At 39.7% G+C, this 24,294-nt stretch overlaps 1 protein-coding gene and 1 long non-coding RNA gene across 3 annotated transcripts in view; one reads left to right on the top strand and one right to left on the bottom strand.

Moving 5' to 3' along the window:
* tmem104 (transmembrane protein 104) overlaps nucleotides 1-24,294 on the top strand; it is a 73,123-nt gene that overhangs the window by 27,220 nt on the left and 21,609 nt on the right. The gene's annotated exons all lie outside the window — the stretch shown is intronic.
* LOC117958343 lies at nucleotides 1,412-8,610 on the bottom strand. Its single transcript, XR_004659699.1, has 3 exons — nucleotides 8,514-8,610; nucleotides 2,446-2,449; nucleotides 1,412-1,422 (listed from the first exon to the last, which is right to left on the bottom strand). It is a non-coding gene; the product is annotated as an uncharacterized LOC117958343 (long non-coding RNA).

Below are 24,294 nucleotides of genomic sequence, written 5' to 3'. Positions count from 1 at the left end.
ACTGTAGCTGGGAGCTTTATGAAGAAAGCTAAAGTTGATGTTAGCTGCCCTACGGCTGTCAGAGTTAGCTTAGCTGGGAGCTTCATGAAGAAAGCTAAAGTTGATGTTAGCGGACCTATGGCTGTCAGATTTAACTTAGCTGGGAGCTTCATGAAGAAAGCTAAAGTTGATGTTAGCTGCCCTACGGCTGTAAGAGTTAGCTTAGCTGGGAGCTTCATGAAGAAAGCTAAAGTTTATATGTTAGCTGCCCTACGGCTGTCCTAGGGTCATTCTAACAGCTGTATTCTCAGTAATGTGACAATCTGCTAGAAACAGGTTGCTTAAAAATCACTAAAAATAGCAGTGGCAGCACCGTTTGGCTTGGTTAGGAATGCAGTTAACATCGTTTGTTACTTACTTAGTTTATAAAAAATCGTTTTGGCTGTGCTTTTAAACATAATGTCATTATGCTAACCGAGCACCGTTAGCCTTTATAACAGAGCCGCTTCACTACACTTGCTATATAATTATTTGTTTTTGTTGCTGTTTGCCCATGGTGGCTTCAAGGCCAGGCTGATGTTAGAAGTCCCTCTAGTGGACAGAACGTGTAACACCAACTACATGCTTGTAGTTGTATTGACAATGCATAAGCCTGAGTGGTGTAGTACATATTAACAGTCTGCAATTGACCATTAAATAGTCAAATATTATTTTAATATTGAAAAAAATATAAAATGGAATAGTATAACAGAAGAAGATTAACACCTCTATTTGACATGCAATAAAAGTTATTTAATTCATGCAATGTTTCAAAATAATAGCCTGAACAAAATGTGCAGCAACCATATAGAAACAAAACAAAAAAACAGAATCTTAGACATTATTAGCACGTCTGGTTTTACGGTAAAGCCCTACCACCACACTGAAATGCATTTATTGTTAAACACATGCAGGAAGGATCAGCGGTAACTGTATCAAATTATATGTTCTACTCTATCATAATAATAGGTTGAGTTCTTATTATTTTTAATTAATCAATTCCTGAAGTCCAGAAATCATTGAGCCGTGATGAAACATTGAGCAGGTCCTGTTAGCATACTATACAGTGTGTGTGCGGACTGGCTCCTCACTCCGGGTCTGTGCCCTCACAGCGTCAGAGGATTTGGCCTAGAGACTTCTCCCAGACTCTGAATGATGAGTCTAAATAATTAAATATTTCCTATCAGCTGTGCTCTACCCTGTGGAAAGAGCTATCAAAACCTGCCCCACCCACAATCCAAGGACATACTGGCCTTCTTCCACAGTATTGAAGTGGAGAACAGACCATTTTCACTCAGGTCGTCCACAGGTACACGGTTTCCTAGGGATCATTCAGTGAAGCCATGTTCAAAATTGCTAGCTGAATAATAGATTTAAAAAAAATAAGTTTGAAGGAGGGTTTTTCTTGCAAAGACCAAACCATCCCTGACTAACATAGTACAAATAAATGTGTATAAAGCAGTGATTTCTAACATTTTGCACCCCATTACTGCATTTTTATGTACCAATATTCATGTACTTCTCAGCACAATCTTCCAAATTGATTGAAATTCATTCAAACAAAAAATTCCCACGTTGAAAAAGGAGTAGGAAGAATTTCATAAACAACTTATCAGGTCCGACCCCCCTTTCTCTACTTCTATCCTTTAGTAAATACAAAATCTTATGCTTCACTCATTTACACATCATAGACACAGATGCATTCATACATACCTACACACATTTCCACTGTTTTTGTTTCTTTTCTTCCCTTTCTTCGTCTTGCTATTCTATCTATGCCATGTGCTCAGCGCTGTAGTTTCATTCATCCAGTTTATTGAGTATGAGAACACTGCAGAACGTTTTGTTTTTTAAGCTTGAAAAGCTATTAATTGAATCTCCCATATGCTTTAATAACAATGTATTTGATGCATTAAGATATCGAATCGCTGACATGATAATCGAATATGGAGGTCAGTGAAGACTCACCCCTCAGTACCAAATAATATGCTCTATAATTTGTATATTTGTTGTATTTGTATTTTCTTCCTTTTTTTTACTAAACTACTTTTTTTTATTGGTAGTGTAGTTACAGTGCAGTAACATATTGATGTATAATGTAGATTATTGGACGGGGCGGGGGGGCGTCTACTGTTGTGATGTTCGGGACCGGTCTATGATGAAGGAGCTGCTTTGGTTGTGTCCAGGGGAGCCATGAATGGTTGGCTGGAAACATTACTGCAGCCATAACATTTTTAGTGTTTAGAAAATGACAAGAGATTAAAGAGGCGCCTGATTATGGCGTTGCTCTAAAGAGCTTTAATCCCTGTGTGGATGCTGGGAAAGGGAGGAAGAGAGGTTGACGTCAGACGGAGAGAGTTGCTGATGGGCGAGGCTTTCCCTGGCGAGTCCTGCTGGATGGATTGTTGTTCAGAAGCTTCCATTCACTCCTCTTTTACTGCTGGACTTCATCTTGACCAAACACCTTCCAGTAGTCACATCTCAGACCTCAACAAGGTGATTCAGTCCTTTGTAATCTGTTCATGTGTTGATAGCAGAGCGGATAAGCTCTCATATTGTAAATAAATGTTCATTTTATGAGAAAGCATGACATTTCTAACCTACTGGTGCATCCCATGAGGTTTGTATTAGAGGTGGAGGGAAGTCGGATTTGACCTCTGAGGGCCGTTAGAGGTCAATAATATTCATTTATATCAAGTTTGAAAATGAAAATCATACCTCAAATGTTTTTCTACACGGTTTGGTTCCGAAATGAAATGATTTTGAACATTAGACCTTAGGGACTGGTGGCCATCTTGGATTTAAAGCTCTGCATTAGTGCTGTTTTTGTTGTAAAATATATATAAACAACAAAGCAATCCAGCTTCCCTGGCAGTAAGACCAAAATAAAGAACATTAAAAGAAAGAAATATAAACCATGAGTCCTTGTGAATAAAGGTTGATTAAAACAGCGGTTTAAGGCCAAAAGTACCAATAACGGCACAGCTGTATACAGCCTCACTGCCGCAGCCCGACTGGCAGAAAGAATCAAGCTGGGATCACGAAACAGGCTTCCCATTGAAATACATCAGTTCAAAAAAACATGCCGACCATCACGGAAAAAAACAAGATAAACATGTCCGTGTACACAAATCTTTTGATTAAATTACTGCTGTTAGACTGGCTAGTCCAATCTCTCTCCATATTGTGTTTTTAAAAAAGTATCTTGAATATTAAATCCCTGTTAGCTACTACGCCCCACAAGCGGCTGAAGAGCGGTGTTGTGTGACCGGTGTGGCTGTCTAGTCGCCCAAAGTCTCATTTTGATTGGATGAACTTTTGTAAACCCCCTTGAGTGCAGGATATGAGTCATCAACCGTTTGAAACTATTTTACAGGAAGAGAAATGGGTTTTTTAAGAGATGAACAAGCAGGTAATGCAAGGGCACAGGATTAAAAGTAGGAAAATGTATTTTCATTTCACTTAAACAGCCAGGACTTTCTTGTCATTGACCTTTTCTTCGATGTCCCGTGTGGACTTGAGGTTCATATATTTTTTTTAATGTGTGAATCTCTTCAACAGTTTTGGCAGGTTTCCCCCAGATGGCGGCTTACAGCAGTTGGGGTGCTTTGTTCTTAGTGGACAACAGATTGTGGGTTATTTTAAGATTTGAGAACAGCTGTCCCTGTGCAGATGACTAGACACTAAGGAAATGAGGAGGGATAAGGGGAAAGTGAGAAAAAAAAACAACAACACTGGAACCTGGTTGTCATTATTTGTCCGTGTTTTTATTCAACCTGTTGCCACCAGTTTTTTGAACTTTGTGATTTTTTTTAACCGATTGCCTGATCCTTGTTTCTCACCTGGAGGGCACGTATGAATTGAGTGTGTTTTCAGGCGGCACATTTTCTTTTTTTAGCTCCACGCTTTAGGCCCCTTTTCTTCATCATGTGTCCGTCACATTAACTGAGTGTCAGTCTTGACATTGACACAGCCTATAAGAGAACCTGGGGCATATGTGTTTCCACAAAGTTAAATTCTGCTTCATCTTCACATTGATCTGCCCGGTATTGTCATGCTCCGTTTTACCCCACTATCAGAGGCCACAAGCCATCACAGAATGATGTTGTTATGCACATCAAACTCTTATTATAGGACGCATTGCCAATTTCATGAAGACTTTAGTGCTGAAATTAACAAAGAGATAGACTAATTACTCTGTGATAGTAGGGCCCAATGCTGCCCGGTTGATATTTCATGAGGTTAGATCTTTGACTTAATCAGTATTGACTTTACACAGCACTATGTGCAGCTGGCATGTCATCACAGCCATTTTCCTCAACCGAGCTTCTGAAAGCTTTTAAGAACATCAATTGACCGTGATTTGCTGTGCGGCTGATTGATTCTTGTGCTTGCTGCCCGAGTGGACGGCTGGTGGGCTTTTCTTCCCATATCTACAATATTTGTTGGCTTTCGGGGCGTTAAAGGAAGCTGATGGAGGCCATTGCATAACATAAGCACTCAGTGTTGATCCTGGCCCTTTACACAGCTTTGATTGAAAAGATTAAGCAGTCGTGCAACAGTGAGGTCTTTTTGAGTTCTGTTCAGCTCCAGCAGAGATTCCCAAGGCCTCAATTAAACTTCTCTGTCCTTGATTGTCCCCTGCTAAGTTTTCATTTTAGATTTCACCGCAGGGGCTTTGTCACAGTGGCCAGCCAAGCAGTGGTGGGTGTACTCCACCCGGCTGGACAGCCAGTACAATTTAAATGGCTGATTTATTGTTCTCCCAGCATGAGGGAAGTGATGGAAAATCAATGCCGTATATGAGCTCAAAGACATTTTAATGCTTACACGGCATTGTTCATTGCTTATCTTCATGCAGATGTTTCAATTATGGTATGTTTCTATTAAGTCATACACTGTCTATATTGAAATGAAGTTCACTTGAAGAGCAGGCGAAGTTGTTGCTCGTCCCCTAAGAGTTTAGAAAAGACCCGGCCTGCCATTTTCCTCAATACTCAGCTGATTGATTAATTAACTGACTAATAAAGATTTATTCCAAGAGGACTTTCATTGACCTTGCTGGCCGTTCCCTGTGAAGGCCTTCTGCCACCTTTTTACTGCAGTGTTATAGCCTGTTACACACGGTTAAGTGTGAAAGTAAAAACTAGTGCATTTTGGGTGAATAATTTGACATCTTTACCTGTCGGACTTGTTTTGGGGATTTGTTAACAGATATAAATTCAATAAAAGTGATGCACTTGCAATGATAGAAGTGCTATCTTCACTTCATGTTCACCAGCTTTACACAGAAAAGGAGCACATTTTTAACCAAATAGTGCTCCTTTATGATTTCATATTGAAGGCCCTTAACCTTCCTAGTCGTCTTCGGGTCAAATTTGACCCCTTTCCAAAAAGTTTCTATATCACAAATATGTTTTTTGTTTTTCAAACTAAATGTCCAAAAAAGTAACGTGGATGGTTCCCAACAACACTCCTCACAAGTTAAATAAATAATCAGTTCACTACTTTCATTGAATTTGGCTGTTTTTTTTCTTTCCTAGAGAAGTCTTTTTACCCACAGTACAGAATATGTCCTTAAGTTTTTAACCTTGGCTCGTGAGGCCTCCGGTTGCATATTTTACATAGCTCATATTGTTTAAGTACCAGTATCAGAAATATGATACCGAGTACAGCTGCTTAGAATAAGCCTGAATTGCTATCCTACAGATCAACTACACATGGCTGAAGCACTCCATGTGTACAGTAAGGAGGTGTATACTGTAGTCGAGCACCAGCCACTTACCCAGTCGGGGCCCGTGCTGTGGGAAAACGACGGGACAGATGCTTTAATAGAGATTATCACAGCAGGAAGAAGTGTTGGGTCTGCAATCCACACGGGAGGGGGGGGGTCCTCTCCACTCCACACAGCAGCAGGAAGCTGTATCAGAGCAGCGGATCGAGAAGGTGTGGAGACGCCTAATGCCGCTGGCGCTAGGATAACTGGTGATGAAGCCGTTGTCAAGGAGACACAGGGGTCATTGTGGATTTTTTTTCTTCTTTAGATTTAACAAGCAATTCAGCCCATTTTTTTGCAGTCTGATAAACTGAATGATTCATGAGGACTTGTTTGTATTAGATAACGTATGCACTCATGCATCATGCTTTTATTAAACTGAATAGAAATATCAGATATCACTTTTGCTTCGGCATGTTCAAGGTCATCCTGAGTGTTTGTGTGTGTGGCGTATAGACTGTAAAAATAATGGACAAAGCGCCCAATGCGGAAATGCTTTAAACTTGCAATTCTATCTCATGTCCAGAAGGGGGCGACTCCACTGGTTGCAAAGAGAAGTCTGAAGTCAGTGGGGAAATGATCCTACTTCACACTCAATTTATTACCTCTGTAAACATTTTCATATTGAGTTTATGGTCTCAATCACTAGTTTCTGGTTGTCTTTTAATACAGTATGACGTTTATTTAGTAAATTAGGGTCCCATTTATTTTAAAATAGACGATAAAGGCCTTGCTACATGGCAACCGCCAACAGAGGCTTAGCAACGCTAACCATGGGACTGTATACATTCAAATAGCAGTGAACTTTTTTTGGGGGGGGTTGGTTATGTTTTTGTCTCAAGCGTTGACCCTCTCACTGTGGGTTTTCACATCATCAAAGTTAATTGGAACATCATGGTCACCTATGTCTTGTTCAGCTATCGGTAGCACCTTACCAAGCTAGCTAGTTAGAGTTAGCTGTTAACTTGCCAATTCTCTGTGTACTGCTGTAGGGCTGTGTTAACCCTACTGGAAAATCTCCACTGGATGAATCGCATTAGAGCGGTTTAAAATCTGCAGCCTTCCCTCTTTAGCTTCGCACAGCGCTATTTCATCCATGTACGACACTGGCTTCGCAGCTCCACCCACTCATCCAGAACTTGTTACATCCGGTTTCAAAAACAAGAATAACAAAGGCCAAACTCGAGGCCTAAGAACAGCAGCTCCCAAACTAATGGGTGACGCCACTGCTGCTACGCCCATTATTTTTACAGTTTAGGGTGTGATCCGGATGAGACTGTCCTCCCAAGTAAAAACAGCATCAGTCCTTTTGAGCAAATTCCCAAAAAAAGACATATGTTTAACTGACATCACTCTCTAGATCTCTGTTCACATCCCTTTTCCTACCAAAAGTCAATGCTGAATTCTTTGAACCTTTTCCAATCTCAACTGTCTATGAAGGGGAAGCTCTACGAAGTTTAAAGGTGTGGAGTTTCAAAGACGAGGGCATATGTAAGATGCATTATGAGAAATTTAGGGTCTTGTGTTTATGTCTGAGCCTAACAGAGTCGAATCATGTTTGGTTTATGCAGTGGCAATTTGCAAGGCGCAGACACCGTTGACATTGCCTTGCAGATGGGAGTGTCAGATCAGAAAAGGCAAATGTGTGTTTAATTATTATATTCCCCCCGCGACCCAATACCGGATAAGCGGACGAAGATGGATGGATGGATGGATGGATGGATGGATGGTGTTTATTTAGAAGGCAGTTATAAATTACGTATTTTGTCTTTTTGTCCCAATTAATCAAGTCAGTCTTATAACAATAGTCAGCTGCCGATATGAGTTGGCTGTTATAATCTTCCTGTTCATAGGCTGTTTAGAATTCCCTTCTAAATGCGCTTTCGTTGTTAACGATGAGGGAGAAAAGCTACACTCTGAGATGATTAGAATGTAGATATCCACTTAGCTTGTGGTGTTTCTGTTATATTGTTCCCATTCTGTCTCCCTTTTTGAGGTATTACGAATATATTTCTATTTACAGACCCCGTAGGTTGCGTAAGGAGGAGGTAGGGGTGGGCGGTTGTGTGAAACGAACACAGGAGACCGCTGTTTGTGTCTCGCGTGACTCGTAACAAACGGTATTATTTGAATCCACATCATCATCTTTTTTGAAACCTCACCTAGTAGTTTGGTTTTAATTCACAATTTTAACCACTCATTGAAAACAGTGACCCTTTCCCATCATTCACCAGTCGCCAGAAAAAAAAGTTTCCCTCAAAAAGTAATTGAGAATGCAGTTTTGCTGTATGGGGATATCATTTCTTGTTTTGTTTTAAAGACCCAAAAGGGGAGAGAGAGGGGGAATGAAAAAGAGCCACGAGTCGAACCCAAGCCCACTGAGTCAAGGAGGAACCCTCCACATACAGTATGGGCGCCCGCTCCACCAACCGAGCTATCCAGGCCACCAGGGATCGTCATTTTGAAGGAGATTGGACTACTTTAGTGCTAGCTAGATGCAACTGTGTGTAAAGTAGGGCTGGGTATTGTTAGAAAATGTTCAATATCTGTACCAATACCAATACCGTGACCTCTTTATCAGTTCCTAAACAATACTTTTTTGTATATGAATTTTATTTAAAAAAAAAAAGAAATTACAACATTACACTTAACTGTACAAAAATGTACTTTTTTTCAGCTTTTAATACCCCATCTCTGTGCGTAACGTAGTTCTTTATACGTGTCTCTACGACGTGTAACATTGGACAGCCAATCAGCAGCATTATTGGATCTTGGTAGAAGCATGCTGCGTGCTTATTGGCTAACTGATTCTGAGATTTACTTTATTTCAATACTACGTTAGAGGCAATTCAGTCGGTGCCTTTAAGGTATTGAATTTGGTACCCAGCCCTAGTGTCAAGTAACTATTATCTCTCTTTTTTTCTCTGTTTGTTTACTTTTATTCAGTTTCCACCAGTCAAATACATACATTTAGAGATCACGGAGGGGAAGGCAAATGTCGCATGCAAAGAGTGTAAAGCTGGTTATCTGGTACAAGGACGCTCAGACAGATGTGATGGTTTCACACGCTGTAGGAAAATTGACACGATTTCAGTTCATTGTCCGTTCATGTTTATTGTCCCCATGGGGAAATTGTGTTGCAGCCAAAATCACATCACATGGTATTTAAAACAACTTTAGGACAGACAAGACAAGGAAGAATAAAACCACAACATGTATACATTGCTATGCACTCTGGGGGGGATTAGGGCTGCACAATTAATCAAATTTTAATCCCAATCACGATTTTCACAAATTTGCGTGATCAAGCGTATTTTTTTTTTTAAATGCGTCATTTCATAGAACGCTCCGGGCTTTTTTGCAAAGCCAATCTACCGCTCCGTAAACCTCTATCTGATCATGAGCCGGTCATAGTTGTTCCCTCCACCGTGCAGCTTAGTTTCTAGATGGAGACAGTCACAGAGGACATAGTAACGGGAGGAAAACTCAACAGTCTGTTATACGTCGGTCTCAAGGTTTACCAGTTTATTAGTAAATGCAACATTTTGTCCCGTCTGTGTTTTTCAGACAACAGCAGTGACCGGTACTAGTTGGTGCTAGTTAGTGTCTGTTAGCTCACAGATCTCTAGGGCACGAGTAATATTTTTCCTCTAGGACGCACCGGTGCACCGAATGTCTTCGCATCCGCTGCAGCTCTGTTTAAATGGATCTGGTTTAAGTTTGCCTTACATGAGCCATTTCTTCTGTAAAGTCGTGCCTGTGTTGGATCTCTCCTCCACACAGTGGGGCCGCTCCACACTTCTGACATTTGTCCACAGTTTTGATTTTTTATTAATACAGCTGTATATAATACAGTGGTAGAGTGGTTGCCTGCCATCGGAAGGTTGGTGGTTCGATCCCCGCCCCTGCAGTCATTGTCGAAGTGTCCCTGGGCAAGACACTGAACCCCGAGTTGCCTCCGGTGCTGCGCATCGGAGTGTGAATGTGTGTGAATGTTGAGCAGGTGGCACCTTGTACGGCAGCCCCAGCCACAGTGTATGAATGTGTGTGAATGGTGAATGTTTCCTGTAGATGTAAAAGCGCTTTGAGCAATTGTTAAGACTGGAAAAGCGCTATATAAATACAGCACATTTACATTTACATTTACATATTGTTAATCATAAGAGGCAAACCCGTATTTGTACCAGTGTTTCCGCGGGTAACTCTGCTATCGCGGGCGCCACAGTGAAAAACACAGGAGAAGTTATTGAATGCAACTAACTTCAGTTCATAGAGTAATAGCGTGTGAGACGGAGCTGCTGGACCTGGGCCAGAGATGTGACCCATGGCCGGAATATCATAGTTCATAAAAATGCAGCGCAGTGACCATACAGACCTTTCATACACAAAATGTGTGTAACTCCGCTGGGCCGCCATTTGATCCGTGCTGGACCCATTCATAATGAGTCAGCCATCTCTCTGTGAGTAGCGTCCATCTTTTTTATTCAGCAGCTGTATGTCTGTACAACATACAACTTCAACATTAGAAGAATGTAGCACAATATGGATGTGAAAGTAGTTATAAATAGCCTATGTGACAACAAAACTTTTGTTAAAATCAACAAATAATTGTGATAAATAATCGTGATCTCAATATTAATCAAAATAATCGAATCGTGAACAGAGTTCCAGACCAGCTGGGAGAAAAACAAATTAAAACTAAATAAATAAACCAAATAAACCTCTTATCGTACAGAGCCTTCATTATTAAGGACCCACGTTTGAAACGCAGGCAGGTTAACGATGGCTGTCCACACCGAGACGGTGTACACAGTGTAACCTTGAGCTCATTATGTGTCCAGATGCATGCATTTTTGTGGGTTATTGTGGCGTCGGTTGCCACAGCGGTCCACCTCAAGTGTCTTTCTGAATTGATTGGGTAGCCAGGTCCTGGTGCTCTGTCGTGGTTCCTCAGGGAGCGGCTGCTGGAGGGCTGTCCACTGACACATTGTGCCCCTTAGAGTGAAAAATGAAATATCCAATAGTTTACTTTTTTAATTAGGTCTTGACACATTGCATATTCACTCTGTGTTGATTCATTTGTTTATTTTTTCTGAAGGTTGATCGTTAGTCTAATTTAGGAGGTAGTGCTACCTGCTACCTCCTCCTCCACCTCCTCCTTCTGCCTCCCTCTTAAGAGTTGGCATGATGGGCGGAGTGAAGTAACCATCATCCTATTAAACCACACAAATGATCGTTTCTCATCTCCTCCCCAGATATGTCCCAAGTCTGTCATAAATCTTCACTGTGTGTTGTTGCTCATTATTTTTTTTACCAAGGTAGGTGTGTAATGGTTTCCTTTTTGAAGAGCAGAACTGAACATTATGAGTTTTAATTAGAGACACTCCTTGGAAACAGCCGCTTGTTCAAAGCTCATAAAGTCTGCAGCAAATTAGATGCTCAAGAGTGTTTACTTTAGCAAGTGACTGTCTTTTCCTTTTCAATAGGAATGAATACATGTTTTTAAATACAGCAGCAACAGGTTCGAAAGTATAACCACATATAGCAAAGTAGTTAGAATGAGTTTATGAGAACAGTTCATCTGAAGCACTTATTTTGAATGACCCCATTTCTTGTTGTTGAGTGCTGTCATCAAAAGTATGTGTTTCCACTGTATGGTTTGGCCCGCTTGACTAAACTCACTGTTTTGGTACCAGCACTTTTCGTTATCCACTGTGGATAGTTCCCCCTCACTGTAGGCAGGATTCTCAGCTGATCACCATAGCGACCCCGCCTGTATCTGCCGTGACATCATCCTTTCATCGGTAACAAACCGAGAACCAAACCAACCAAACAGAGACTTTGTCTAATGTACGCCCTTGTGTACAGTGTACTTTGCGAGCTGCCAATTATTGTTATTATTTTTTGTTTATTAATGTAAATAAACTGGGTTTAGGGAATTAAACATATTGCGGCCGTGCGTAGCTTGGCTACCATCAGTAGCGACTCCTCATATCAAAGTGCCCTTAAGCCAGACAGCTGGACCCCAAATTGCTCATGATGGGCAGGCCAGCACCTTAACGTTGTGTGTGTGTGTGTGTGTGTGTGTGTGTGTGTGTGTGTGTGTGTGTGTGTGTGTGTGTGTGTGTGTGTGTGTGTGTGTGTGTGTGTGTGTGTGTGTGTGTGTGTGTGTGTGTGTGTGTGTGTGTGTGTGTGTGTGTGTGTGTGTGTGTGTGTGTGTGTGTGTGTGTGTGTGTGTGTGTGTGTGAGTTAGAAAGTCTGAGTGTGAGAATGGGTGAATAAGAGGCAAATTGTAAAGCTATTTGTCCGGTAAGGTAGAAAGGTGTTTTTTAATTATTTCCATTTATCATATCTAAGGGGCGGGTGTGTGCAGGGCGTGCTGTGTTGAACTAGTGAAGATTCTCTGACCAATCAGTGCTCTGCAGTGTTTTAATTCCGTCTTCTAGTATCGGCTCAGCTCACTTGGAACCGTGACTTAGCTGGTACCAATAAAGCACCTGGTATCCAGTACTATCCACAAGTTTTGCTAACCAAAATACAACAGGTGGAATAGAGAGGAGCCGTTCCATGCAGTGGAAAAGCAGCATTAGGGGTTCATTAAAATACAAAACAGTTCCATAGTTCACAATCTACTACATTTCGTGGTGTTGCTAACCTTACACCTAAACTAAAGACCTATTAGATTACCAAATCTAATTTTATTTTCAGACACTAAGTATTTGTGTAAATGAGGTCTAAATGGCCTCAGCTGCAACGATTTTGATCTTTTTCTTTCATCAATTGGATGTCTGGTCTACCCCTTAAACAGCACTTAATTAACATTTTAATTAGAAAACTTGTTGAATTATTCATATTGCCTTAATGATCCCAGCCATGTTTGTGTATCATGATAAGTCACATATCTCACAATACACAAACATAACTAGTTTTTTTTAAAGCATTACACAAATTGAAGACCTCCAGGTTTAAAGCTCAAGGGTTGCAATGTGTAACTGCTTTACTTAGTTTTAGTTTTTCTGCATCTTTGCTTAATTTTATATATGTAAAGGTAATCGTCTCTGCTGAAAGACCTTTATTTTTTTATTTTTTTTATTCACGGACTTAGGCACATCCTAATTTCCTGTTGAATCCCATTGCAGATAACCAATTATTTTTTACAATTAACTTTTACACCCGATCTCTGCCATTCTGTTTGCATATTCCCAGTCTGTGGTTGACATTAATGACATTAGTAACGCAGTGTAGAGCTGCAAAGATTAATTGATTAGTTGTCAACTACTGAATTAATCACCAACATTTTTATCGATCTGATCAATTAATCACTTTGAGTCACTTTTTTTTAAAGAAAAAAATGAATAATTCTCTGATTCCAGGTCCTTTAGATGTGATTATTTTCTAGTTTCTTGACTCATCTGTAACAGTGAACTGAATATCTTTGAGTTGGGGAGAAAACAAGACATCTGAGTAGGGCTGGGGGATATGGAGAAAATCAAATATCACCATATTTTTGACCAAATACCTCGATATTGATACCACATCAATATTGTGGTGTTGGCTAACATATTCACACAATGAGATTTAAAAAAAATAAATAATCATCATACAATCATCTGTATATTGTATATTGCCCAGCTCTACCTCTGAATACATCATCTTGGGGTTCGGAAAGCACTGATCAACATTTTCCCTCATTTTGACATATTATGGCCCACGCAACTAATCGAGAAACCAATCAACAGATGAATCGACCATGATCGTTAGTTGCAGCCCCACTCTAGTGAAAGAAGAAGTTGCCGTTCTATATTTTTCCCCTCTGGTTTGTTGTACACCCTAAAGGTGAATGTCACATTGTTAATTTACCTGCACTCTGCATTATGCATACATTTTCAGCATAATGGCCCCCGTCAGAAGTGAACCCCATAACCTGGCAGCCTTTGTTTTATTCTCATCGCATCTTTATACACAGTTTAAAATATAGTGATGGGTGCCGCACTCTGTTTTAGGAAACCCAGTGATACATTCTTCTTGCATCTCTGCCCTCGCTTTATCCCTCCTCCATCTCTCCTTTTGTCTTTCTTTCCCTCATTAGACTCCTAGCTTTATTCGTGTGGAGGCATGGCAGTCTCAAGGGCCACAAACCTAATTAACAGTACGGGCTACTGCGGTGGATGGGTTTCAAATGAGATGCTTTGAGAGTTTGTCTATTGGTGTTCTTAAATCAGCATCTCTTTAAATGAGTTATTTTTTCATACTGTGTCTACTTTTTTCATATGCTGAAGTCAGTTTTCATGACTGGTTTTATTCATCTATACTTTGCATATTAGATACATTAGGACAAAATCCAACCATAATGGATCTAATCTGCAATCTACCCAGGACTCCTGATTATTGATCACTGCTGTATTTCAACGGAGCAAAATGTGTAATGCAAGAAGCATTGCTGGTGTTTAAAACACATTTTCTTCGTGCCACGTTGAGCTTGCTTGGGTTTTTTGTAGGAGAAGAGGAAAACATGGCAATAACAACCAACATGCACACTTCCAAACAGGTCTAGACAACACTCAGTGACCAACAGCTGTATTACTGTGAGTGAATGATCCCGAGTCCTTTAATAAATCAGACATTGTCATGCCTCCTGCTTGCTTCTATAAGGAGAAACACCAACTCTGACCGATTCACTCACTGGTTCACTTACTGACATTTACTCCCTTATTTTTATTCCCTAACACTCAAGGCCAAATCACACTGACAGCGTACGACGTGTGTCCAAACAGGCGCTTCTATTATTATCTGTCAGCCCACACAGCAGTGGCAGTGAGCCATGCATCAGCAGGCGCTCTGTGACTCCGGAAGTCCTGTTTTTCATTGTCAACTCAGGGAAAACAGCAGCACGTATATATGTATGGCGGTATCCAGTGTCTCCAGGTAAACATGATATTAGAAAGACACACGGCAGCAAGATATATTCCTCAGGTGTTGTAAAATAACCCACAAAATAATTCTGAATACATCTTATACTTGCATTATGATATGCTTTCTAGTCTTGTAGTGTTTACTACAGTGTTCAACGTTTTTATTTTACATGCCCAAGTCTACGTATGGTTTGATGTAGAATTCCAGAAATGAAATATTAATTCCAAGTCTATCCTTTTGAGTTTACTTAGAGCACTTTTTTATTTCAAAAAAAGATATCAATGTTCTCAAATGTAAGAAGTTGAACGTATGCAGCTTAAAGGAGCTTTTTGAATAAAATGGTCTGAAATTGGAATTTGTTCAGTTCCAAAAAAGTATTGGTTAAAAAAAAAAGGTTAAATTAAAAGAAATAGGTTCGATACCACTCAAGAGGCCGTGATGGTCAGTAAAACTTTATTCTTTCTGACTGCACAAGGGGAAAAATTGTGAAAAAGAAAAACTGATTTACTTAACTTAACTTTTTAACCTCTGGCTGCCCAATGTGAGGAAAATATGATAACAATATTATTTATGATAGATTAACAGGTAGTAAAGGTTTTTTGGGCATTTCTGCTGCTTTCAGTATTCTATATTTCATTCTTTGATTGAACAATTTGAACATTGAATTGAATGTAAAAGGCACCACTAAAAAAATGAATGAATGTTACATTTTAAAGCGCAGTTTTCTACAGTTCTTTTCTTTTAACTAACAAAAAATCCTTCACGTCACAACCTTTAGCAATGTGTTTATTGCCCAAGTTGATATGTGACAATTTAAAAAAGAGCTGTACAACTACAGCACCAACTACAGCTGTGTGTACAATATGGGGTTTAATTAGTGTATCTTTGTGTCAGTTAAGTGATGTAGCTTGGTGACCCAAAGCCCCAGAAGGGTGGGAGCAGCAACCAGAGCTGACAGACGGTAACGTAAGAGATGGATGGAGAGTCTTCTGTTGGCAGCAGATAAGCCTTCAGTTATAGAGTCTAATCTCATGAAACACACAAATATGCGAAATTAACACATGACCCTATATCTTTTATTTGTGAAATGAGCTTCTCAGCTATTTTTTTTTTTTTTTTTTTTAAACTGTTTTTTTCTACCTTCTTATTCAGCATAATGTGGAGTCCAGGCAAACCCTTGTCACTCATTTTGGCTCTCAATTTCTCAACACTTTGAAATGGCACCAAACAGAGGCTGATATGTAAAACCTCCGCAGAGAAAATCAGACAAGTTTTCTGAAAGTCCCTCTGACGTCCGTTCTTGATGTTGACTTTGTCTTGCCAGCACTGTGGCGTATGTGTGAGCAAATATCCCTGCAACACATTTATGAACTATAAGTGGCCAAGTTCTAGAAAATAAGTTGATGAGCTGAGTTCATGCTGCCACGGCGCCACAAGTCAGTTAGTTTTTTCCGGAATCTGTTGTAATTTGAATGTACAGGTCACTAAGAATCGATAAACACTGTTTATTGTGTAAAAAACACATAATATAAATAGGAATTCTTTTAAAACTGCATCTTAAAATTAAGTCTTGCTCATTAAATTGACTCAATATTTAAAACATGTACGTGAAGGTATAATCTTGAAGATTTCTTTATCAATAAATATCTGTTCAGTCACTAACTATCTCCAGATGAAGGGTGATGGAGCCTATGGCCCCCTGATGAAAGCCCTCACATTCACAATAGCACTCCTGCAAAGATTTTAAGCCTTGTTCTATAAAAAGTGCTGTATCAAATTAGTTTATTTTGTACTGCTACAAATGCAATCATATATTTTATACATAGGATTTATCCATTTTATTTATTTATGCTAATGCTGTCTGCTTGATGGAGATGTTTGCTGGTGATTAATGAGGCTGAAGGTGAGCTCTTTTTCATCCTGACAAACGTATAGTTCCAATATGGTTTTAACTGCGCAGTGTTTCCTCCCAGGCACCATCCCTGCTCCCATCTGTGTTACCCCCTCCCCCCTCCCCACAATCATGTTCATCTTTGTCTTTCTTCCCTCTCCTCTCTGCTGCCTGTGTGTTCAGTGAATCTGTGTGGACTTGTTATTGCGTTCATACAGGTTTGGGTACTTCTCTTGGGCCTTTATGGCCTATTTTATTCTATATCTATTCCATATCACCATGGTCAGGTTATCCTCAAGTCTTTTATCATACATGCAGAGATGTGACAAATACTTTGTTACTGTACTCAAATAGATTTTTCTGATAATTTTAGTTAATTTTTTGTAGGGAATTTTAGTTTTTACTCCTTACGTTTCAAACAAGAATATCAGTACTTTGTATTACATTTTACAAAACTGGCTCGTTATTTTAGTTTTGTACAAGAGGTCGTCATGTCGGAGAACAGCGTGGACACGCGTCTCACATCGCGAGCGGGCTCTCTCAAAAGAGAAAGTTGTCTCCGTCCGTGTTTTAACAGACACACCTGGGGCCAAGTTAGAAACCAGAATCAGCTTTAAATCCAGTCCTAATCTAGTCCCACTGACAAGTTTCAAATCAATTCACTGGGGTTACCGTTTTTACTGTTCGCATCATCTATAGCATGTTCAATCTAATTGGATGGGACTATACTGTACATTGCATTTAACGCACTACTAAGCCGACTCGACAGATTTGACAACATTCTGCATTCATTCGTGCCAAATCATTGCGACTCGATGGCGCTAACATTAGCACATAGTATGGATGGCAACGGGATTGAAAACAAAGGAAACAGAAATCACAGAGATACGCAACAAATAATGTGTCAAGGCTACTTTTACTTTTATACTTAAGTAAATTTCCAAGCCTGTACTTTGTTAATTTTACTTGAGTAAAGATGTTAAATCAGTACTTCAACTTTTACAAGAGTATTTTTTAACTATCTGTACTTCTTACTTCTTACTTAAGTACAGGAGTGAGTACTTTTGCCATCTCTGCATACATGTAACAACCAGGGCAATAATTAGCCCCATAATATCCAATATTTCATTTTTTTGTGCATATGATGTAGTTTTTTCCAAGCATCATGCAGTCAAAGGGCAATTTATTTTGTTTTGCATCATTAGGATGAAATTTTGTCTCTTCCTGAACTTCGGAGAATATATAGACAATATTCTAGGGCTGTAAGCCATTTCACTGTGTATTGAATACTTGGTTCATTTCTCTCTGCTGATTAATTTGAATTAGTTCTAATGGAAAGCAAAGCAGAATGGGGATATGCACTGGGAATGTGAGCAATATCTTAACTTCTGTCAAACTGTCTGGGGGAAAAAAGTCTTGCACTCTATACTTTACACATTCAAGGTCTCAATTCAAGATCTTAATTAAAGTGAAATGATGCGTGGAGTCGTAGAGGTCTTGAATTATTGCAGAAGTCAGCCCAGATTGGTTTTTCAAGTGGTGTAGAGTTGTCACACCAAATGCACGCTTTTAAGGGAATGGTTGGGTCTCTTAAAGAGTGTGGTCTAGACCTACTATATCTGTAAAGTGTCCTGATAACTTCTATTACGATTCAACACTATGAATAAAATTGAACTGAATTGTCTGCATTGCAACTGCATGCTGTATTTCACTTTTGTGAAATCCATGAAATCCTGCTGATGCATCTCAAAACATTGTCTTGCCTTTCTTCTCTTTATGACAGGGTTTTCCTAAGTGTTTTATTGTGGAAGCGTGCTGCCTCAACTGAAATCAAGAGTTCCTCCCGTAATGACACACTTTTATAAAATACAACATTTAAGAGATATTTTGCCGATATAAATCAAGCTCTGTGTCATGGCAGTGTGGGCAGTGTGTGCAGATGAAGGATGTTTGGCTTCCCTATGTTGTGCCATTGCACCAAGCCACCACATGATTGAGCAGTGGAGAGCTCCGCTCCTGCATTCACTGGCACCACGGAGGGAAGCCGAACACCATTCATCCAAACACACTGACCACACGAAGATGCCACAGAGCTGATCTCAAATCGGTAAAGTAACTTTAAGCTTCAGGGAAAATGAAAATTGAAGTTCTGCATAGAAAAGACCACATCTTTGTTGACTGAGGTAATCTTTCTCTTTCCGTGATAATGCGTTGCTTCTGTCTTTTTTTAACTTAATAGCATGTTCGTTTTGTGTTAATTAATCAGGGCAGCGAAAAGTGGTGGAAAAGAAATGTTTTGAAATCTAGAGGAAATTTGTCAATCACTAATGGGTGAAGATGTGCTGCAGGTTCAAGTTAGCTTGAAAAACACCAGCTGGACGTATGCCTTCGAGTTAAAGTCAATCTGACTTTCTTTTTTACTAATAGGTAGCATGATAAATTTAAAGTTTATATTGCTTTTATTTCCAAAACTGTAACAAAGGCAATAACCAAATTTAATCCAATCAAATCAAATTCAATGAATAAAAAGTGAATGGATGATGACCTGCATTACCACTATTTTCTATCTGAAATCTGTTTGGAATAAAGATTAACATCAGAAACAAATGGCTTTGGGATCTTGGGACTGTAGGGATTGGGAATCCCAATCCGTCTTTCTCCGTTTGATTGTGGTGGGATTATCATTCTCCAGGCTGGACCACCACATGGAACCGCCAGGTCACAAATTATTTTCTCACTAGCGTGACCTCTGCTCGCACTCGGGGACTTTTACCATTAACCTTTGCGTCTGACAGAAAAACAGCCAATATCATGTTCAAACTGAGCAGTAATTTTACAATTCACCAGTCACGAACAAAGCGTTCATATGGCTCTCTTGCATACGTAAATTCAGCCACATTGACGTCCAAGAGCCTGAAGACATCTGTGTCATAACACTATTTGGCCAACCCTACACAAAAGAAAAGGAAAAACATGTTGATTAATTACTTAGATGGGGTGGATGGTCAGGGGATGACTTATGCAGCCCAACTGTGATGGATGAAGAGCATACGCAACACGTCGGTCAGGAGAAACGCTCACATATATGGCGATTAACAAGACAAGTGGGTTGCCTTGGGAGCTTTGAGTGACGCAATCCAATGCCAATTAAACGCCTTTTCTCACTCTCTGAACGCTCTCATCCGCACAAATCCAAAACACTGGACTATATTGACTTTGAAAGTGATTGACAGCTTCAGCCTGGGTTGCCAGTTGGCAGCGGCTTTTCAACATTATTGAGATCATTCACCATATCTAAGCCCCATTAATCTCTTATTCCCAAATTATAACTTTACAGCGCCACGGACGGCGCTGGTGTTATTGCGATTACATGTTCAGTTTCCTAAACCTAAACATCCACTCTCAGTATTAGGTGTGGATCCTGAACTGATTTCTGTGCAAATACGGCCCTGTGAATGAACCCTGGCTGCTTTGAGATGTTATTTGCTGTGATGTGGAGAGATGGCTTAGCATTAGATTTAAGCATTAGGTTTAGGTGGTGGTAGGTTGTTGGGCCCTCGGGCTTTGACGTTTGTATAACAATGAGTTTCGGCAACAAAGGTCTTTTGTTGGGAGCCAAAATAATAACGGTGTTACCACCAAAGAACAAAAGGTGTGTTTGATGGAACACATTGTGACAGTCTTATATAAAGGCTTAGGGTTAGGGTCCCAAGAAAAGGCAGTTATTTGCCGTCCAACAATGCAAACTTAACTCCTTTCAATCTTGAGAATCTACTCCTTCTGTTCTTACCTTTTACAATAGATGTTCTATAACCTCTAGGCATGTTACACTAGAATCTTTTCCTAATGCTTGCTGTTGCACCTTCAGTCTTTATTCTCTGAAGAGAGATACCAGAACAGAACTCAGACAGTGTTTGTGTCCATCATTGCTTTGGTCACCTTTGCAGTTTCTCCCCTCAGACTCACAGTTGATTATGTTTCAGTGAAGTGTGTGATTGCAGCCAGCCATGTGGTTGTTGTTGAAAGCATTGTCTCATACTGAAGAAGGAGAAATGGATGATATTTAGCAGTGTTTTTGTTGTCAAAAAATGAAAAGCTTAAGTCTATGAGTGTGCAACTATCAGCTTGCTGTGATGGAGGGAAAGGCTCTGGCCAAAATTGATTTATGCCACTTTTCTCCTGACACAATTCAAATTTCACAAAAGTTTTTTTTTTTATTGAGACATTTATTAAACTGAGTGTGAAACGTAAGCAGTTTCTGTGGCGAGGAAGCGAAAAAAGCAGACTAAAGTCTGTATGTCGGCCTTGCCAGCAAGAGTAAGATGAAATTGCTAGAACAGCCGGGACCAGGTATTAAATGAATAAATGCATTGGAACCAAGTGACATTCAATCTGTCCATGTTATGAAATTCTAGTTACATTCTTTTTCTGCTGTTTTCTGGCAATTTTTTATTCCTCCGGCTAACACTACTGATCATCCCCAGCTCTGGCCCAACAGGGATGCTGGTTCCACGCTTGTATTATGTGATATTAATATAAGTACTGTTAATGAAATATGACAACATCAAGCATAGAGTTAGATCAATAATAAGGATAGGTTTCTTTACTAATAGGTTTCCCTTGGAAATAGTTTTTTTTCTGTAGGTTTGCATATCTCCGTCTGCAGCTTCATTTTTCTGTTTCGCACATAAAGATCTGGATGTGTTCAATCATTTTACACATCACAAAGTCTGAAGTGCAAAACAAATTGCCTCTTTATCGCAGCAGCATGTTTGCAGCAATCATGTAAAGCTCTCAGCACCAATATGATGCTCAGCCACGTTGCTGCACTTTAACAGAGCCACACATTGTTGGTAAAACAAAATGGCTCTATTGGAATTACAAAGTAGCTTTCTTAAGAAGAAGCAATCTACATATGTTACTCACTGAGAGTAGCAATAGCGTCAACCGCCCAGGCTCACCAGTCAGTTGTTTTTAACAGAAAGGTGGACTGTGGGTCACAGAGCACCATCAACAGTGAGTGACCCTTTTTCCATACATGACGGAAGCCAATACAGACCAGAAAAGAACACAATCTAACTCTGTTCTGACCAGGGTGCTTATTCAAACCTATCTGTTCCTCCTTAATCTTACCTTTAAAAGCAAATTTACTAAAAACTATTTACTGCACTTATGTACACCACTTTGCGATGATACATGCTTTAAATGCTAAGAAAAAATGCTCACTTTCAGATAAGGACCAAGACCAAACACTTCAGGAGTATTTCATATTAAAGCCTACAAAGTAAGGGTTGGAGGAGTATGTGTTTGGAATTGCTTGTGTGCTTTTAATTTGAAACATCTTTTCAAAAAGTGTTGTTTTTTGGCAGTATCTTCACAATGTAAAAAAAAACAAACATATATTAATGTTGAAGCGATTGGAGTCATACTGCCACAGAACAGTAGGTATGACATGTTCATTCGTATAGTTCAGATTAACCGCAAACAACATCAGCAGCACATTAAAACAGGAGCTTACCAGAAAAGAAGACACGTTTGACGATATTTACTTCAAAAATAGGGACACTTTAAAAACCTTTCTCTACTATAAGACTGGACCCACCTTTGTATGCTTCCTGTGTCACCCCACACAGCCAGATCATACTGTGAGTGCACTTGAATGGGAAAGTGTGATGTCCTGCTGGCCATGCCTTTATTGACCCTACCAGTCTTTGTCTCTGCTCTGGTATGGTCATCCTCTCATGTTCTTTTGCCTTCTTCTCTTTCCCATAGTGTTATCTTATTTCCACCAAACTCAAGAAGCCTTTTTCAGAGGACTAAGCCTTTCCAGTCTTTGATATGGGAGCACATACCTCCTCTGATTGTCCTCATGGTCCAGTTAATGGACTAGCTTTGTGGTTTCACATATTTTTGCCCATTAACTTCAAGTCTCTTACACATAGCATTAGTGCCAGCCAGTTCCCCAAGTATACCAAGGTTTTAGTACTCAACGTAAAGATGAAGGTGTGCTTTGAAAATGGTCAGTAGGAGTATTTGCAATATAAAGTTAATCAGACAAAATGCACCAAAAAAACACAATGTAGGAGAGACATCATGAGCTGAATTTTATAGGATTTTGAAACTTAAAATGTGATGAAATGTAGTCATTTTCTTTTCTGTAAAATCTGTTGAATCAATAAAAAAAAATACCTATGTAGAAATACAAAATTCATTTCTCACAGAACACAACTTTTCTATTGGCTGCATGCAGGCTGATCTATTGAGGCTGCTGTAGAATAATACATTTTTTTTCGTGTGATAGATTTTTCTCCTGTGTTGCTTTTTGTGAGAGACATTTCCTGGGGATGTTAAAAACAACTGGACAAGAACAGAAATGTGTGGTTGCTTATCTACATGAATAACAGAAAAATGCTGCCAATAATCAAATAGGGCACAGTAATACAAAGCACATTCCCAGAAGCCTAGTGTTCTTTTGTTGGTGGTGTGGTTGGTGCAAATGTAGCTTTCTCTGTTATAAAAGGAGGTGTTGCAGTTATTTATTTTCAGTGGGTTGTTTTGTGCTTGTGTTGCTCTTGTTGTTAAGTTAAGCAGCCCAGCGTCCTCAAGCTATTGTTTAGTATGGAGTTTTATAGGAGGTTGTAAGCTGTTGGAGGTGCAGACTTGATTCATGAGGGGTCTGTTGAGAAATGTATCAGCAATTAACCCTTAGGCATATTACTGGCTGAGTTTTGACCTGTCTCTTTTAGCTGATATAAAAGGATCTATATAAGTGTTAGAAATAGACAGTAAGGACTTTACTGACTGTGCACAGGTTAGCTTTAAGGTGGCAGTGTGTTGAAGTGTGCCAATGTGTATAACCGTTTTCCCATGACGGGGATTACACCACGATCATGTAGCCGGTTTGTAATTTGGTCATGAACATCGAAGTCTCTTGCCTTTCCCTGAACTTGTCTGACCATTTTGGGGCATCAGCCTTCAGCCCTTACCCACAGAAGTTCCTGAATCTTGCCACCTCTCCAGTTAGAGATTTCCTTTGGCATGCTCATGTGTTGGTCCTTCCCTCCCTCAGATGGTTGTATTCTTCCGGTTTTGCCCCAGCCACTTGACAGAAACATCATCAACACACCCACTCACTCGCTGTGAATACTCCAGACTATGATCTGCTCTGTTCACTCATGGGCTCAATCAGACATTACACAGACTTTGTACAAGGGATCCAACACAGCAGAGTCCTTTTTAATGTCCGGTCCATTTGACTTGGACATTTGGGTAATGTCTAGATATATTCAGGGTTGCAGTACACGTGTAAAAGTGGCTTACTTCTTCAGAACTCTTCAGTAACCACATTTTTGTGTTTTTTCTTCAGTCTCTCTCTTTTTTCTTTCAGTTTCTGTATCTTTATGAATCCCAGAGATAAGGGCCACATTTTTGCTTAGGTGTAATCATTTTCAACTTGTGCTGACTTGCATTGTATGTTTTGTATTCAGAAAAAAAAGAATCCACCTGACATTTTGTTCTGAACACATCTGCAGGATGATACAGATTGAAGCCCTTTCAGGAAGATTTTATCATTTTTGGATTTTATGCTACATTAGTTAAACTGACTTGATTCATTTTTTGTGATCAAATTTTTATTCAACAAACCATAACAAACAATATACTGAGAGGGAGAACGCGTCCCAGGGCCTAAAACCAA

This window comes from Etheostoma cragini, chromosome 15, assembly GCF_013103735.1.
Source record: "Etheostoma cragini isolate CJK2018 chromosome 15, CSU_Ecrag_1.0, whole genome shotgun sequence".
In the NCBI taxonomy this organism is placed as follows: Eukaryota; Metazoa; Chordata; class Actinopteri; order Perciformes; family Percidae; genus Etheostoma; species Etheostoma cragini.
This window is presented reverse-complemented; position numbering and strand designations above follow the sequence as displayed.